The sequence below is a fragment of the Hypanus sabinus genome, unplaced genomic scaffold, assembly GCF_030144855.1.
Source record: "Hypanus sabinus isolate sHypSab1 unplaced genomic scaffold, sHypSab1.hap1 scaffold_2690, whole genome shotgun sequence".
Classification (NCBI taxonomy): domain Eukaryota; kingdom Metazoa; phylum Chordata; class Chondrichthyes; order Myliobatiformes; family Dasyatidae; genus Hypanus; species Hypanus sabinus.
This window is the reverse complement of record NW_026780823.1, coordinates 17,501-23,898: the sequence shown is the minus strand read 5'-3', so window position 1 is coordinate 23,898 and position 6,398 is coordinate 17,501.

Here is a 6,398-nt window from a genome sequence, read left to right as displayed (position 1 = left end):
AGGGTTAGGGTTGTGGTTGGGGTTAGGGCTCGGGTTAGGGCGGGGCTTAGGCTTAGAGCTGGGGTTAGGATTAGGGTTAGGGCTGGGGTTAGGGTGAGCGTTAGGGTTGGGGCTAGGGTTAGGGTTAGGGTTGGGGTTAGCTTTAGGGTTAGGGCTGGGGTTAGGGTTAGGGTTAGGGTTCGGGCTAGGGTCAGGGCTAGGGCTAGGATATGGGTTGGGGCTTGGGCTGGGGCTAGGGTTAGGGTTAGGGTTAGGGTTGGGGTTGGGGTTAGGGTTAGGGTTAGCGTTCGGGTTGGGGCTAGGGCTCGGGTGAGGGCGGGGGTTAGCTTTAGGGTTAGGGCTGGGGTTAGGGCTAGGGTTGGGGTTGGGGTTAGGGTTAGGTTTAGCGTTCGGGTTGGGGCTAGGGCTCGGGTTAGGGCGGGGGTTAGCTTTAGGGTTAGGGCTGGGGTTAGGGCTAGGGTTGGGGCTAGGGTCAGGGCTAGGCCTAGGATATGGGTTGGGGCTTGGGCTGGGGCTAGGGCTCGTGCTATGGCCAGGGTTAGTTTTAAGGTTTGGGTTGTGCTCCTGGCAGGTCCGCACGCGTCATACCTCGGCGGGTGGCCGCGAGGGGACGTCTTCGGAGGGCCGTGCCGGCCGAGGGGCGGCTCCTCCGTCGGGACTACAGGAGGTCGCACCGCCCATCGCAGTCCTCGGCAGACGTCGGAATTATTCCAAGTCCCGCCGCATTAGGGTTGGTTAACGACTTGTCCCGGCCGGGCTGGTTAACGATTTGTCTCGCCGGCGTTGGTTAACGATTTGTCTCGCCGACGTTGGTTAACGATTTGCCATGGCCCGGTCGGGCAAACCGATTGCCCGCCCGGGGATTGGGTTCGGGCCAGGTTTAGGGTTAGGGTTAGGGCCAGGGCTAGGGTTAGGGCTGGGGTTAGGTCTAGGGTTAGGGTTAGGTTCAGGGTTAGGGCTGGGGTTAGGTTTAGGGTTAGGGCGGGGGTTAGGGTTAGCGTTAGGGTTAGGGCCTTGCGTTAGGGTTACGGCTGGGGTTAGGGTTAGGGTTAGGGCTAGGGCTAGGATATGGGTTAGGGCTTGGGCTGGGGCTAGGGCTCGTGTTATGGCGCTCGGCCAAAACTACGGCTTCCGCCGAATTCAAAACCTACAAGGTCCCGCGGCGGGGAGCAGCCGGGGGACGTGTTGGGAGCGACGTTCGGACCGAGGGGCGGCACTTTCGGAGGGTGGACCGGAGGTCGGTTAACCAATCGTCACGAGCCGGGGAACGGAAGAACTGTTCGCGCCGGGCTGCTGCCTAAGTCTTTGTCCTGTTCTGCCCGTCAGCACCGGACCCGGTCGGTTACCGCAGTGCCTGCTGGGGTCTGGTTAACGACTTGTCCCGGCCGGGCCGGTTAACCATTTGTCACGCCGAAGTTGGTTAACGACTTGTCCCGGCCGAGCCGGTTAACCATTTGTCTCGCCGACGTCGGTTAACGATTTGTCCCAGCCGGGCCGGTTAACCAATTGTCACGAGCCGGCGCGAACGGAAGAACTGTCCGCGCCGGGCCGCTGCCTAAGTCTTTGTCCTGTTCTGCATGTCAGCACCGGTCCCGGTCGGTCACCGCAGTGCCGGCTCGGGTCTGGTTAACGACTTGTCCCGGCCGGGCCGGTTAACCATTTGTCTCGCCGAAGTCGGTTAACGATTTGCCTGAGCCCGGTCGGTTAACCAATTGTCACGAGCCGGCGAACGGAAGAACTGTCCGCGCCGGGCCGCTGCCTAAGTCTCTGTCCTGTTCTGCATGTCAGCACCGGACCCGGTCGGTTACCGCAGTGCCGGCTGGGGTCTGGTTAACGACTTGTCCCGGCCGGGCCGGTTAACCATTTGTCACGCCGAAGTTGGTTAACGACTTGTCCCGGCCGAGCCGGTTAACCATTTGTCTCGCCGAAGTCGGTTAACGATTTGCCTGAGCCCGGTCGGTTAACCAATTGTCACGAGCCGGCGAACGGAAGAACTGTCCGCGCCGGGCCGCTGCCTAAGTCTCTGTCCTGTTCTGCATGTCAGCACCGGACCCGGTCGGTTACCGCAGTGCCGGCTGGGGTCTGGTTAACGACTTGTCCCGGCCGGGCCGGTTAACCATTTGTCACGCCGAAGTCGGTTAACGACTTGTCCCGGCCGAGCCGGTTAACCATTTGTCTCGCCGACGTCGGTTAACGATTTGTCCCAGCCGGGCCGGTTAACCAATTGTCACGAGCCGGCGCGAACGGAAGAACTGTCCGCGCCGGGCCGCTGCCTAAGTCTTTGTCCTGTTCTGCATGTCAGCACCGGTCCCGGTCGGTCACCGCAGTGCCGGCTCGGGTCTGGTTAACGACTTGTCCCGGCCGGGCCGGTTAACTATTTGTCTCGCCGAAGTCGGTTAACGATTTGCCTGAGCCCGGTCGGTTAACCAATTGTCACGAGCCGGCGAACGGAAGAACTGTCCGCGCCGGGCCGCTGCCTAAGTCTCTGTCCTGTTCTGCATGTCAGCACCGGACCCGGTCGGTTACCGCAGTGCCGGCTGGGGTCTGGTTAACGACTTGTCCCGGCCGGGCCGGTTAACCATTTGTCACGCCGAAGTCGGTTAACGACTTGTCCCGGCCGAGCCGGTTAACCATTTGTCTCGCCGACGTCGGTTAACGATTTGTCCCAGCCGGGCCGGTTAACCAATTGTCACGAGCCGGCGCGAACGGAAGAACTGTCCGCGCAGGGCCGCTGCCTAAGTCTTTGTCCTGTTCTGCATGTCAGCACCGGTCCCGGTCGGTCACCGCAGTGCCGGCTCGGGTCTGGTTAACGACTTGTCCCGGCCGGGCCGGTTAACCATTTGTCTCGCCGAAGTCGGTTAACGATTTGCCTGAGCCCGGTCGGTTAACCAATTGTCACGAGCCGGCGAACGGAAGAACTGTCCGCGCCGGGCCGCTGCCTAAGTCTCTGTCCTGTTCTGCATGTCAGCACCGGACCCGGTCGGTTACCGCAGTGCCGGCTGGGGTCTGGTTAACGACTTGTCCCGGCCGGGCCGGTTAACCATTTGTCACGCCGAAGTTGGTTAACGACTTGTCCCGGCCGAGCCGGTTAACCATTTGTCTCGCCGAAGTCGGTTAACGACTTGTCCCGGCCGAGCCGGTTAACCATTTGTCTCGCCGACGTCGGTTAACGATTTGCCTGAGCCCGGTCGGTTAACCAATTGTCACCGAGCCGGCGAACGGAAGAACTGTCCGCGCCGGGCCGCTGCCCAAGTCTTTGTCCTGTTCTGCATGTCAGCACCGGACCCGGTCGGTTACCGCAGTGCCGGCTGGGGTCTGGTTAACGACTTGTCCCGGCCGGGCCGGTTAACCATTTGTCACGCCGAAGTCGGTTAACGACTTGTCCCGGCCGAGCCGGTTAACCATTTGTCTCGCCGACGTCGGTTAACGATTTGCCTGAGCCCGGTCGGTTAACCAATTGTCACCGAGCCGGCGAACGGAAGAACTGTCCGCGCCGGGCCGCTGCCCAAGTCTCTGTCCTGTTCTGCATGACAGCACCGGACCCGGTCGGTTACCGAAGTGCCGGCTCGGGTCTGGTTAACGACTTGTCCCGGCCCGGCCGGTTAACCATTTGTCACGCCGACGTCGGTTAACGACTTGTCCCGGCCGGGCCGGTTAACCATTTGTCACGCCGAAGTTGGTTAACGACTTGTCCCGGCCGGGCCGGTTAACCAATTGTCACGAGCCGGCGCGAACGGAAGAACTGTCCGCGCCGGGCCGCTGCCTAAGTCTTTGTCCTGTTCTGCATGTCAGCACCGGTCCCGGTCGGTCACCGCAGTGCCGGCTCGGGTCTGGTTAACGACTTGTCCCGGCCGGGCCGGTTAACCATTTGTCTCGCCGAAGTCGGTTAACGATTTGCCTGAGCCCGGTCGGTTAACCAATTGTCACGAGCCGGCGAACGGAAGAACTGTCCGCGCCGGGCCGCTGCCTAAGTCTCTGTCCTGTTCTGCATGTCAGCACCGGACCCGGTCGGTTACCGCAGTGCCGGCTGGGGTCTGGTTAACGACTTGTCCCGGCCGGGCCGGTTAACCATTTGTCACGCCGAAGTTGGTTAACGACTTGTCCCGGCCGAGCCGGTTAACCATTTGTCTCGCCGAAGTCGGTTAACGACTTGTCCCGGCCGAGCCGGTTAACCATTTGTCTCGCCGACGTCGGTTAACGATTTGCCTGAGCCCGGTCGGTTAACCAATTGTCACCGAGCCGGCGAACGGAAGAACTGTCCGCGCCGGGCCGCTGCCCAAGTCTCTGTCCTGTTCTGCATGACAGCACCGGACCCGGTCGGTTACCGAAGTGCCGGCTCGGGTCTGGTTAACGACTTGTCCCGGCCCGGCCGGTTAACCATTTGTCACGCCGACGTCGGTTAACGACTTGTCCCGGCCGGGCCGGTTAACCATTTGTCACGCCGAAGTCGGTTAACGATTTGCCTGAGCCCGGTCGGTTAACCAATTGTCACCGAGCCGGCGAACGGAAGAACTGTCCGCGCCGGGCCGCTGCCCAAGTCTCTGTCCTGTTCTGCATGACAGCACCGGACCCGGTCGGTTACCGAAGTGCCGGCTCGGGTCTGGTTAACGACTTGTCCCGGCCCGGCCGGTTAACCATTTGTCACGCCGACGTCGGTTAACGACTTGTCCCGGCCGGGCCGGTTAACCATTTGTCACGCCGAAGTTGGTTAACGACTTGTCCCGGCCGGGCCGGTTAACCATTTGTCACGCCGAAGTTGGTTAACGACTTGTCCCGGTCGGGCCGGTTAACGATCTGCCAGGGCCCGGTCGGGAACTCGATTGCCCGCCCGGGGACTGTTGTCTTGCTCCACCGCACGGCCGGGGGGGTCGGTCGGCACGGCTAACGAGCCGTCCGAGAACTGCCGGTTAACCAGTTGCCCGGTGGCAATTCGTTAACTGAGTCCGCTCCGGAAGTCTGGATGCGGGTCGGATTTGAGGGTCGTAGCCGGGCAGGAGTTCCAGAGGCTCGGCAGCCGGGGTCAGATACGGCCGCCCCTTTGACACATGCAATTTCTGTACGGGGGCATTGGCGGGGTTTCCGGAGATTTACGGGGAGGCGTTTTTCTCGACCACTTAGGAGTGGTCGACGGGCGTTACGGGCCTCCCCACTTCGTTAACCCGGGCCGCGCGGCGGTATTTCCGCACGCTTCCCAAGGTCGCCCGTATGGATTTTCGGACGAATTCCCAATGGCGGAAGTCAGTCAGCGGGACGTATCCGCAGGCCCAAGCCGACCGAGGGGCAGCATATACGGGCTGACTACCGGTGCTCGGGCCGCCGAATCGAAACCTTGCCCGAATGATTTTCTGACAAAGTCCCGCGGCGGGGAGACGCGAGGGGACGAATTCGGAGGGTCGTGCCGGCCGAGGGGCGGCATTTTCGGTGGGACTACCGCAGGTCCCACCGCCGATCCGAGACCTTGGCAGAAGTCGAAATTATTCCAAGTCCCAACTCGGAAGTCGGAATGAAGGCTGATTCGGGGCCCTGCTGCCGGCCGAAGCGGACGATGCACGGCGGCACTACCGGAGGGCCGACCGCCGACAGAGGCGCGTGCTCCCGGCGCCGCGCCGGTTAACCAATTGACGGCGGAAGTCTGTGAAGGTCGGATCCAGCCCGTCGGGCGGGCCCGAGGTGCGACGAGGCCGGCGTGAGCTCCGGGCGTCTTACCGCCGGTTTGACACACGTCATTGTTGTACGGTCAGTCGCGGCGCCGGTTAACCAGTTAGGCCCGGAGAGCGCTATGAAGGTTGCATTTGCCCCGCCTGGCCGGGCCAAGGTACGACCTGCCCGGCAGGACTTCCGGCAGGCGTCCCGCCGACTTGACACATGCAATTTCTGTACGGGGGCATTGGCGGGGTTCCCGGAGATTTTCGGGAACACGTTTTCCAGAGGCACTTAGACGGATTTCCAGTGGTACGGTTGACACACGAGACAGACAGACAACACAACACACACAGTGCGGAGGCCGAAGTGAACCTTCGGGGGTTATTTCGGACTCAGTAAGCGGGAGGCCAGGCGAGCTCCGACTTACAGTGATTTATAGACAGGAAAGGCTTTTGAATGCTTACCGAGGTGAAGGCAGACGGGAAGTCCGAGGACGCGCCAGGGGCTCCGGACAGGGTCTGAGCGGGAACCGTGGGCGACGGCCGGCAGACCGACGGGTAGCCAAAAGCCTTTTAGGAGGGGAGCACGCACTTTGTGTGACGGAGACTTGTGTGGGAACCGGCCTGCCACGGGTGCCCTCGCGAGTGTCGTCTGCGGAGACCTCTGTTCCCCGATCGATGCGGCTTGGTCGGTCCTACCTTTGGGAGAGGCCGAGTGGAAGCGACGGTCTCGACACGTGCGGCGAACTTCCACGC